Source organism: Mchenga conophoros, linkage group LG9 (assembly GCF_057382185.1).
Source record: "Mchenga conophoros isolate Kocher_MC1m ecotype Shallow Benthic linkage group LG9, M_conophoros_male_GT1.1, whole genome shotgun sequence".
NCBI classification, from domain to species: Eukaryota; Metazoa; Chordata; class Actinopteri; order Cichliformes; family Cichlidae; genus Mchenga; species Mchenga conophoros.
Genome location: NC_140534.1, coordinates 27,626,221 through 27,639,126, shown reverse-complemented (window position 1 = coordinate 27,639,126; position 12,906 = coordinate 27,626,221). Strand labels below are relative to the sequence as shown.

At 40.3% G+C, this 12,906-nt stretch overlaps 1 long non-coding RNA gene across 1 annotated transcript; it reads right to left on the bottom strand.

Annotated features, from left to right (window-relative positions):
- Positions 1 to 789: 789 nt before the first annotated feature.
- LOC146567454 (uncharacterized) lies at positions 790 to 2,124 on the bottom strand. Its single transcript, XR_014893768.1, has 3 exons — positions 2,009 to 2,124; positions 1,284 to 1,365; positions 790 to 1,111 (listed from the first exon to the last, which is right to left on the bottom strand). It is a non-coding gene; the product is annotated as an uncharacterized LOC146567454 (long non-coding RNA).
- Positions 2,125 to 12,906: the final 10,782 nt, after the last annotated feature.

Below are 12,906 nucleotides of genomic sequence, written 5' to 3'. Positions count from 1 at the left end.
ACTGTAGTGGCAAAAGTTGCTACCAATCAAATTATGATATGTTAAAGTTAAAACAAAACACAACTGACTGTTTTACATTATATCTAATATATTATGTAATTATCCTTATAATTACAAAATGTTTTATGTAAGAGTTTTGTGATTTAAATCTGACATCACAAAAGTATTTTGGAATTTGAATAATGTATTTTGTAACTGCAGTACACATAATACTGATTTTGAACAATTTTGTCCAGGCTCCTTGCCACCAGGGACTCCTTCAGGACCAAGCGTTCAGTTTCAGAGTCGGTGTGTCCACGGTGAGCCAGATCACCCCCTAGGTAGCGACGGCCATCTGGGACTGTCTAGTGGACGACTTCATGGCTGTGCCTTCACCTGGAGACTGGCGGTTCATCACAGAGGGATTCCAGGAGCGCTGGAACTTCCCTCTGTGCTGTGCAGCTCTGGATGGGAAGCACGTCCAGAAAAAGGCACCCCATATATCATATAGGAGACACACACATTGATATACACTAAATATCTATTCCATTTCCTTTTTTGTGGTGCCCAAATTTATGCACCTGCTTGATTTTGTTTAAAAAATTATTGCACACTTTCTGTAAATCCAGTAAACTTCTTTTCACTTCTCAAATATCACTGTGTGTGTCTCCTGTATGATATTTAACTGACATTTTTTATTGTAACAACCAACGATTTATACAGGAAAATGATGGCTATTAACAAGGTTGCCCAAACTTTTGCATCCCACTGTATTAGTATATTTTGTCATTAGTATAATATGAAATAAATTCTACATGTGTCAAGTCGTGTGCCAACATTTGCTGTGTAGTAGAACTGAGACATTAGTCATTATAAAAATTTATTTGAAATAATATTAAAAGTCTCAAACAGAAAAACATTAAACATAAATATATAAAATATAAGTATTTACAGAGAGACAGGAATAAAAAGGACCAGCTGCTCTCCAGAGCAGGAACAAGGCTGAGGAGGAAATGCTTCATTGGAGACTGGCGTGGCCTCTTCAGGGACTCCAGGATGGCCAGCTCCACCACCGATGGACCGTCCTGGGACCCGTCCCTCATCTGCCTCGGAGCTGTCCTCCCCTGTGGGCCTGTAAAACAGCACAAAACACAAAGAAATGAGAAGGCTGCTACTAGATTTTAATTTCAACATTGAGAAAAAAACAAAAACAGGATATAATCAGATTGGTTGTAGATATTTAGTAAAGGTGATCACAAGGGAATCTCACCGAGTACAAAGCTATCAGTGCTTGCTGTACATACCTGTGGGTGCAGCAGCAGGAGCTCAGGGACTGGGCAGCCAGGAGAAGCAACAGGGGATGCTCTGCTGCAGAATCAGTTGGCTCTATCAAGATAATATTAAATGTTAACAGGTTGAAAACAATAGTCATAGAGAAAGTATATACAGTGGTCCCTCTTTTATTGCAGCAGGGGATCTCTGAATAACTAGCCCCTGGCCACGCACTTTATACACTTTTTTCCCCACACATGAACATTAGTCACAGTTCTCACAAGTTGATTCTCAAAGTGCAAACCTTTGTAGATTGCAAAACGTATAAGTATTATTATGCTGCGTTTTGTCTTCATCTGCCTGCCACTTTCGTGCGCCTTTTTCCCTCACGGTGCAGGTGTCTATTTCCGAATGAGGGTCATAGTTATGGGTGTTTTTGTGCTGTTTTTTTCTATTGGACGTGATGGTTATCAAAACCAAACATGATAAATTTGGCAAGCGCAGGAGATTTGTCAATCAGGCTGCAGAATGCAATGCTGTACTGTAATAAAAAAATCAGCGAAAAAGCGAAGCAGTGACGGATGAGCGGGACCACTGTGTGCTGTTTATTAATAAACAAAATATATTCATATACGACAACATGAATAAAAGCAGAACGGTATTTGTACATCAGTGGGTAAATAGCGGTGGCTTGCTAGTTTTTGTGCGGCTTCCCCGGGTCAGTGAAAACTTTCAAAAGAGAAATGGATGAACCTACCAGATTGCCCGATCTCTTCACATATCTTCCTCCAAGTTCGGTCCTTTATATTCTTGTCTCAGTACAGAAAGCAGCTGGTGTCGTACAGCTCTGGGTTGTCGTTGATTAGCCTTTCCTCCATATTGAATGAAGTATGAAGGGCTTTGGCTGGATCTGCCCCTTTGACCTAGGTCAGAGCCACGTCACCAGGCTCCTGATTGGTTGTTGCAGTGCGAATTGACGCTGGAGTTCAGATTTTTCCAACTCGAGCGGTAGATGCGATACGCGCGTATGCACAAAATGCAACACAAACACTGACGCCTGGTTTTATTCGCGAGTCAAACGCACCAGACGCGCTACACTGACGCGCGTTTCATGCGTTTTCGCGATGCTAATCTACTTCCGAATTTTCGTGGGACCCGGAATCATGTGTCATCGCGCTTTTCATTGACTTTACATGTAAACCTGATGCTCTGTTCGCGTCTATCGCGTTGGGTGTGAACACACCGTCCCCCCTCCAAAAAAAACCCATGTTGCTGTAAAACAACATAATAGTTTCTGTTTCAAAGAAAAATACTTGAGCAGTTTATTCTATTGCTAAACTGAGTCATCTCAGCTTGCTTCCTTCTGCCCAATCAGACAGCAAAGAAATTGGTGCAATCCCGCCCTAAATTACTTTAATTTAAACATTTTTCAATCATTGTTTGAAAATACTTCCTAAATAAATAGCTGCAAATTTGCACTTATAGGAGCGGCATATACTTGCCAAAAGGCTTGAAGCTAGCTGTAGCAACAAAGCCAGTTTGTGTAATTGGAGCAATTAGTGAGGGCCACTCTTGGGTTAATTGAGTTAGATGCTTTCATCCCACAGGATCCAGACCTAAGATTCAAAATGTTATTAAGGTGTTTCAGTGTAGCTTTCGTCTGTGTACAGTCACCCAACTCCACTTCCTCAGAGCCGCTGGGAGGGTCAGATAGCCAAAAGTAAAGAGACTGAAGTTATTGTAAGCCACACAACTACAGGGCAAAACAAAGCTCTTCTGTGATTCTAATACACTTTAAAATACACGAAAACAAGAATCACAGAAGCCAACTCAAGTTTAGGTGGCCAGACTTCTGCAAAATTGTCTTCAATTTGCAAATAAATTGAGAAATCAAAAGAAAATCAGAAGAATATTAGAACACTGACATTCAACCTCCCTTCATACATTGCATTATTAAGTGGAGTGAGAAATGTAGAAGAGAAACATGGACAGAGAGACTCAACCTTGGTGTGGTCCTGTGAGGAGTAATAAGTGGGGCCAGAGACGGAGAGTAGACGACTATTGAGGCAAGTCACTAATTAGCCACTAGTGGCACTGGCCTTTTGTACTTTCACATGCTATGTATTTATGGATGTGTGTGAGTGTGAGACTCTCCCACTTTCACAAGTATATTATTCATGTCATTATTTCAAAAAAGTAATGCACAGAAATCCATAAAAACCTTATTACCTTAGGGAATTTTGCATTTATAAATAACATCTAATAATGCTGCTTGGAGTTTTCTAATAAAGCCTAGCATCTCCTCAGGCTACCAACATGTCTATAAAAAGTCAATGACTGCTTTTAGATTTCCTGCTGTAAATTTAAAATTAAATTATGTAATTTAAAAACTTTTAAGAACAAGCTCGATGCTTGTGTATCGACAACATGTGCAAGAGTTTTCAATAAGCGAACGCATCAAGAAAATAACATCGTCTCTTATATTTCACAATGAAGAAATGCTTTTTCTCTATTGTTGCTTCTATGATGATTCAACAAGAGTGCTCCTGGTGCTTGCTCCTATGTCATTTACATGTATGTATGTATGGTAACTTACCTTAGCACAACCAGTTTACAAAGCACTCAAAAAACCCCAAAGAGCTCCAAGCATTACAAATCTCCTCTTGTCTATAGGAAGTCTTCCTCTTCTGAAACTCACCTCAGGTTCACGTGGTTCGGATCAGTGACACATGCAGCCCCCACTCAGTATGAACCAACATGTGGACCTTGAGGAACTCTCTGGGGAGCCTTTAAGACCCATCCACTTCATCCCCCTTAAGCTGTTCTCCATTGAGACAGTGCTTTAGTGCAAACCACAGCATCAGCTGAGAAGCTGAGTGACTTTTATGCTCTATGTGCAGTACTGCACTTAAAGGGTGGACTGCTATCTTTTAGCCAACATACTGGAGAGAACTTCAGTAACAGTTCTCTTTGTTCTTTTTATAAATAAAAAGGTGGAGGCTTGTGTTCTGTCATAACCGCATAGCTACTAAACAATAGGATGTCTTTGATTCTAACTTGAGCCCACCTAAAGCATTACAGAATCAAACCAGCGTGACTTTGAGTCATCACTGGAGGTTTTGCTATTTTCTCCCCACCGTAGCTCTCGTTTAAAGGGTGGAGGGGGCTTCACTGAAATTGCGACGGAACAGCAAATTGGAGAGCTGCCAATCTAATTGCTTCCTGTGTCTGCATGCCCATCAGTCAATGCTTTGGAAAGGCTCAGTAGCCTTGGCTTGAATGACCACGATTCACCTTTGTTTGACTGCAGGTGTCGTCTATTACATTATTCATAATTACAAGAATTCCTGTTATACCCTGAGCTAAAGGGACAGATTTCTGTGCTACTTCTCACTATGATATAATGTCCAGCTGCATGTGTATGTAGCGGGTTTATTTTAGAAACTTCTTCAAAGAATTTCTTATGAATCTGAAGGGAAAAAAGAATCCTTGCATAGATGTGTTATTTTCACTTTCCTGGTACTACAACCTCTAATAAGCTACGCCTTGATGGAATTCACACCATTATGATCGTCTTATGGATTAAGCCACATAAAGACATGTGAAATAATGAGCTTGGCATTTTCTCTCTCGCCTCTCGCACCGAGGTGCTCTGAAATTTTTGTTGAGAGTGCTCTTGATCAAAATTACCTGCCGCTGTCCTTTCCACTTCAGCCGTGCAGAAACGGTCCTCGCTGTTACTTTTCACAGGGGCAGCACAGCTCCAGCTCATGCCACCACGACTTGTTGCATAAGCTTTAGCTTAACACGTGAAAACTTTCAAGACTGCCCCCTGGACTCCTCGGGCACTGATTGATTGCAAGAGATTTGCAGCAGTTTTTTTCTTTTTTTAACCAATGCTTCCTCTCACGCCGCTCAGTGTGGCTGTGAAATGAGTCTTTAGTGAGTGACACAGAATACTAAACACACTGAAAAGGTCAGTCAATATCTAATTGCTTTGTCAACTCAGTCTTTATTCATATCTTAAATATTTAATATTGCTATTAATAATTTAGAGGCAGGAGAGTCTGATTTCAGATCGCACGGTGGTATCAGGAAAGATCTCATTAGGCGTTTTTCATAATGAATGACATCTTTCCTGTCAGCAACAGGCTACTTAACATGGATACTCACACCTCCAGGAGGGAGATCACCTTTCCTCCAATGTGTGAAATGTAAAACAAAGGAAATGAGAAAATGTTTCATCTTATCACGAAGATAAAAGATAAGAAACCTTGCAGGTGCTGTAGGCATCGCAATTCCACCACATTCTGCTTCCAACAGGGAAATAGGATAATGTATTTATTTGATGAGATTTGGGTATGTTTTTTTTTTTTTTTTTGCTTTTTTAAAAAAAGGTTCACTATACTCCTTATCTCACACACTAGAAGGAGAATCTGTCTCAACATCAGAAGGCTTTTTTGGGGTGTAGATGATAAAGTCCCTTCATTTTTTTATTTTATCTGTTTTTTAAAGAATGAATTGCTCTCTGTATTCCAATGAGCCTTAAAACAAAACGCAAAAGCGGCGTAGAAACCAAGGGCGCAGATAAAACGCCATGCTCCGAATCCCGCAATGAAAAACAAACTTTGTCAAGCTGGATTAACACTCACACAAGCTCCCGAGCAGGAAGGCAATTACTTGTGTTAACACTGTTATCCACTGTAACGTCCCTCGACAGCTGATTCTTCTTTGTGGGCGTCCGTGTGTGTTTATGTGTGTGAAGAGGAGAGAGCAAAAGATATAAAGAGCTTTCGTGCCTTCTTGTCTAACATGGTGTATATGTAAACTCCACAGAGGCTTGAATGCAGTAAAGACAGGCAGTAATGAGGTGCCGCAGTAGAAGTGTGTGAAAGAGACGCTAATTTGCACCTCTTGAGCACCCTATGACTTCATTTTAAACTCCAATGCATCTGAGCCATATACCATGAAAAGCTATGAACTGCCTTTCAAAACACAGTATGGGCAAAAACAATGGGTGCTGTTGCAAAGCAACCGCTAATTGAGGTTCGGAGGTTCTCTTCTATTTTATGCTCTTGCTTATGCTCAGGAAATCTTCAAACGCTGACTTTTTAGAGATATTTACTTCGATCATTGAGCAGAAGTGCTTTCAGAAGAATGGTGGAACTGCAGTGGAGGTTTTTGCGTGATGACAGGAATATGTTCATTTGTGGTAATTTTTGCACTGGGCGAGTGTATTTATAGTTCCCAGATGTAAAACTTTCCCCAAACTTTCCTGAAACAGCTGGGAGACTGTTTTTCTGATCTCTTTCTTTCTTTCTTTCTTTCTTTCTTTCTTCTTTCAAGCTAGACCCGTCCCAGACTTCTGTGCTCACTTTCTTTCCTCTCACGAGCTCTTTCACTTCAGAGCCACTCAGATGTTGCTGCTGGTGTGTAACAAGGTCACCCCTACTAGCATTTCGCACCTTTATTCATCTTTTTAGGCCTCGCACCGGTAGACCTCACCCGCACACACACCCATGTAACCCCCTCCCCGTTCAGGCACAGACTTATGCACACACACTTCATCACCCTCTCTAATCACTGCATGTATGCCGGGATGATTGGCAGCTGATCACTGTGACTGACCTTGGCTGGTTATATTCCTGACAAAGTATGACAGACACTAAGCTGCAGAGAAAAATAGAAAGAAAGAAAAAACTGTGTGTATGTGTATGAAAAGGCAGATTCATAAAACTAAAAGAAATAAAAGAAACAAGAGAATGACTGAGTAGATGAGTGAAACGAGCACAGAGTAAAAGTATGAGAGACAGAAAGTGAAACACGAAAGAAGAAGAGCAGATTTAAAACAACAAATGTCAGACAGAAAGGACTGTATGTGCATAGTAAAGACTAGGGATGGGTATTGAAAACCGGTTCTTGTTGAGAACCGGTTCCCACTGTTTCAATTCCTTGGAATTGTTTGCCATTTTTGCAAACGATTCCCTTATCGATTCCAGTCGCCCCGAATGACGTCACCACGCTGCAGAGCGTCATTTACCTGGCAGGAAACACGGCGCCTAGGCGGCCCAAACGCTCAAAAGTTTGGTTATACTTTACGAGAACGGATGACAACAGGGCAACTTGCAATACTTGCAAAGTAGATATTTCATTTAAGGGAGGAAACACTACGAATATGCAAAAGCATTTGCTCACAAAACACGTGATAACCTTAAATGAATGTCGTGTTTTTAATTCCGCTCCGGACTCATGAATCTCAACCCAGCAGCAGCGGTAACGTTTGCACGTCCTCTCCCGTTAATGCGGCAGGTAAATAATCAACTAACAGTGCATATTATGTTAGCGCGATCTGCCTTATTACAAAACCTGCCATTACTGTGCATTTAGGTGACCATGATGAGAGAGACAGAGTCTGGCTCAGATGCTGGCAGTTGTTGCTGCAGTCTACCGGTAGCGTCTCCTTTCAGGCCAGGATAGACGAATGTCACCGAGCAGTGACTCAGTTTGTGGTAAAAGGCTTGCACCCATTTGCCACAGCAGATGCCCCCGATTTTCGGTAAGTGAACGTGTTTAATTGTAGGCAGGGACATTACTGGATATTCTTGTGTAATTGCTACAGAATAATTTATGTTATACTTTGTTATTGCTACAGAAGAATATTTATTTTATTATTTTACATTTACAATTTTTTTTCCTGGGGACCCTGTGACACCCCATTGAAGAGCTGTAGGCTGTGGATCTCTTAAGATCTCACTGTTGGGTTTGTAAGGCCATGTTACTCCTAAATTTCTATTTTTGTTCAAAGAGAAGATATAAAATAAAGTTCTAAGCTAATCGAACTTAGTGTTCTCCTTTAAAAAAAATAAGAATCGATAAGAGAATCGATAAAGAATCGAATCGTTAAACAGAATCGAAAATGGAATCGGAATCGTGAAAATCTTATCAATTCCCATCCCTAGTAAAGATTGTATCGGCTTGTATTTGTGATTTAAAGCTCTATGCTATAGCTGGTACAGACTCTTCACTGGTACTCCTGAGGATGTTCATGAGTGGGTCTCCTCTGAGAAGGCTGGGTGATCGGGGTCACGAGTTGAATAGACATTAAACACTACAAAGCCTCTTTATCAGTCTGTGTATCCTGAGAGGCAAAACATGCAACCTTGACCCTGAGGACTTTCAAAGGACCGTCGAAGATACACACTCGCGCGCGCACACACACACACACACACACACACACACACACACACACACACACACACACACACACACATGCAATAACTGAAAAGGCTCAGTCTGAAGTGAACCTAAAGCAAAGCCAACCGGTTCAATCATTTTTTCAGGGCTGTGGGACCAGGTGGTTGACATTTGCAAGATTCCACTTGAATGAATTAGTAAGACTTTTTTGAATAAATATGGTGAGCAGATTCATAGCATGGGAGTCGGTTAGGTTAAAGTTTTTGTCCCTTTCATCAGATCAAATGCTGCTGACTCCTAATTTAACACAGATCGCATCATCCTCTGACTATCAGGTGTGAGTCCTATAAAGACACACAACCTCACTGACTTCCTGCCAAGCTGGACATAACTGGAGCTTTGAACTTTGCCTCACAGGACATTACCTTTAAGTTCTCTGATATGCACCAACTTTGTTAGGTCACCTGTTCAGCAGTTTGATAATGATATGTAATCAGCCAGTTATTTTGTTTCTTGCTCCATTTGTTTCTCTAATAATTCTTCTATCTTATCCTCTTTGTATTATTTGTTATGCTGCAAACCTATACAGTGGAACCCCAGCTTACGAAGACCCCATTTAACGAAAAATTCAAGTAACGAAGGCACTTAAAGGCAATATTTCTGCCCGTGGTACGGCAAAATGCCCGCGTAATGAAATAGATAATTTTAAAAAATTGCATTCAATTCCATAATGTTATGTACATGTACACATACATTACGTATGTATGCATGCATACGTATGCTTTCTTCAACCTCCGCCACCTCCTCCTCCACCAAGAACTTCGTCTTCAGCCAGCATCGCCTCACTCAAAAGGCGATGGAAAAAGGTGCTTCGGCTTACGAAAATTTTGACTTACAAAAGACCCTCTGGAACTAATTAATTTCGTAAGTCGGGGTTCCACTGTATTCTGTGACTAAGTGGGGTATTGTGTATATAATCCAATTTTTTTCATTTATTTTGTACAGACAGGCCTTTATATAAGCCCCTTGTATTATACTTCCGTCAATGCACATTGACAGCTGTAGGTAGATTCGAAAGATTAAAAAAAAAAAAAGAATTATATTAAACGGAAAAAAAACCGTACTGTAAGTCAGTTTTCACAGTATCAATAAGCATCTAAAATTCAATAGAAAGTATAAATTCATTTATAAATTCAAGTTCTGAAAAAGAGTTCACAAACTATTCTTACAGGCAGTTGTGTCAAAATGTACATTGAATACATACAGTAACTGAAAGACTCACTATAATCTCCTAGACCCTATACTATATATCCTAGACAAGAAAAAAAATCCCTGCCTGCTCCTGAACACCAGATCCCATCTCTGTTCTCTTCAGCTATTTTCTGTGCTGTATTGATTGCTCACTGCAGGAAATATTCCTGCTTCTCCTCCTGTCTGTATTCATGTCTGAGCTTCAAGATCTTTCTTCATTATTGACATGTGCAGTTGAAGACAAGTAGCAATGGGGGACACGCCTCAGTTCCTGCTGCACGTAGAGATCAAGCAGATGCTCTGACTGATTTCTGAACACTGTTCTGGTAATTGAGATGTTTTCAGAAGCAATGCCTGCACATACAGCTACAAAACTTAATTTGTAAAACTTTCTGAGCAAAATAAAAAAATTTATCATAACACAGATTTAGATTTTTCTTTTTGCTAGAAGAGTTTAAGAGACACACCAGCACCTTCTGTAACTGGAAATAGCCTTCATGTCTCACAGTTCTTGAGGAGATGAGGATGTGTTTCCTGTTCTGGTCCCATTATTTCCTAATGATGAATCTCTGCTAATGGTTAGTCTCTCCTGTGCTGCTCTGTGGTGCTCACAATGGGCTTCTTGTTAATTGGCCTTTTGACAGTGATGCCCACCCACCGGTGGCCAACTGGGGTTTGATAAAAGAGGTGCTCACGTTACTTGCACTCCCTCCATGCTTCATGTTTTGAGAGTGGAGTGAAGTGGGCGTTTTTGTTTTCCATTGCACTTTCTGAGAGGTGAGTACACTTTGCTGCACACAACCACTCACAAGATCCACAAGTTGAACAATGCTTGTTTGTGTGCTCACGTCGGACTCTGTGCTTAAAGGTAAATTCACCATAAAATGTTCAACACTTGATGCTCCTTGAACTTTTCTCTGAACCTTGTGTTTATTTGCTGTTTGCTGGTGTACTAATGAAAATAAAATTAAAAAAACATGGTCAGGTATAACGAGTGTATGATGATCAAATTAGGACGGTATTTTTTTCTTATACACCTGAACAGGCTAATTTCTAATAATATCAGTAAATATCTAAAAGTGTGCATTCAAAGTTCAAAATTTTAACTCAAAAAGGGAAAATCCACCACAAAAAGGAGAACATTAATGCTCTTCTGGAACAAGCCGTGTTTACCAACCTCAAAATGTTATAGGTGTCAGCCTACATATGGTATATCCTTTGAGCATGAAAAATCTACACAATAAACACACTTCAATGACATAAGATTTTGTAAAAGATTGACTAGCCACCCTGATGTCACCTATGTGGACTAAAAGCTCAAGTTTGACAATTTTTAATACCAGATTTTAGAGCTAGCACTAGCGCTGGCTAGCTTGAGCTGCTAGCAAGCTGCTTCCTTAATTCATTGTGACACTAAATAAGATTATTTACTTTGGCTGGTGCACTGGCTAGAGTTGTTCCCTAAGAACAAAAAATATCCTAGGTTTGAATCTAACAGCCAGCTGGAGTGTGGCTTCCTCTTATTAATACAAAATTCAGTTAAGTGATTACTCTCTGATGACCTCTCAAAGCAGAACAGGATCTCAGTCTCAGCAGTCATAATAATTAGGACAGTACCACCCACCTGGAGTCTAGATGCTGCTGGGGGTGGGGGTCCTGTCCTAAATCCTGTAAAGAACACACTAGCGATGGGTGAATGCGGTGGCTATGTCTCAGTCTCCAGTCTGCGCACCAAAGTATCTTTGGGTAAGATACTAAGCCCTGAGTTGCTCCCAATGTGTTCAATAGAAATGTTTAATAGATACTTAGATGTAGCAATAAATGCTTACACGGTTGTGTGTGTGAATGGGTGAAAAACAGTTGTTGTATAAAGTGCTTTGAGTGCTCAACTAGAGTAGAAAAGCACTGTATGAGAAACCCATGAGCTTTATCTTCAGTTGTCTGTCCCTTCGTGTCAGACCTGTGAAAACCCTTTTCCAGGTCCAGGGTCTGCCTCTTGCTCCATAACAGCTGAAATCCTGAACTAGACAGAAGAAGTCGATAAAGAAAACAGATAGACAGATGTAACATTAGCTAAGAGCAAGATGGCATGTAACTGTCAGTCAAAATAGCTATTTTCTTAGTTGTGCAAATTTCAGGTGAAATTTCAGGTAATTAGCTGTGGAGCTCAAAACCAGTTTTTTGCATCTGTAAGCATGTTTTTATTTTTGTTGTAATCTCTGGGGCTCGATTCTGGAGCTAGCTTCAAACAGCTAATCAACAAGTCGAAAAACATCGATTTTTTATATTTTGGCATTTGGCTACATTGTTTCGCTTCAGGGCTTTCTGCTTATTCTGTGCCTTTTAAATACTGTTTGCATTCAAGTTAAGGTTGTAGGAAGTAACCGGCAGTCTTTTACCTTAAGCAGCTGCTTAATGTGAGATGCAAGTTCTTCTATGTACACACCAGGTTTTAGCAGCTTTGATTATTTTCATACGTGTTCATCAGTTGCGTTAAGAAAACCTAATGTGTCATCTACTTCCACTGAAGATTTCAATCAAAATGCAGAGACAGCTGCTGCACCACCAGAACCAGCCCTTATCAAGTCAACTCCATGCTTTACTGATGAGTAGTTTTATGGTGACATTTTCAGGTGGAAACTAGGGTCTGACAGTGTCTTCTTTCCAAACTATAACTGTGATGTTGCACATTTAGTCATAAATATTCAATGGTCCGGATAAATATTTAACACTTGCACAAGGCTTCAGTGTACCTGGATATGTTGAGCAATACTGCAAAGTAAATATCTGACATTGTTGTGACATTTATATGTCAAAGTCTTCTAACAAAATGAGAAAAGTTATTCATACTGTAGAACCACGGTTGCAGAGCATGGATTATTAAACTGCTGAAATATGGTAGTAACCTCTAGGGGGCACTGAACTACCAAATTAACCTCAGGTCAATGTAATTTGTGAGACAGTGTCCACGGACACCAACAGATACTCTTGTCATTTTAGTGTGCCGCTCGCAACCGTCGCATTATTTCATATTTTCTCGTATAATTCCTGTCACAATAGAAGTGCCTCCTGTGTCCTCACTCCATGTCCTTGAGGAAATATTACTTCAAAAATGTGGTTGCTTAGGAAAATATTATAAGGAGTAGGTTAATTAACATGCCGACATATTTATGCCGAATCTTGTGGTAGCCCTATTAAGCCCTGCTTCTT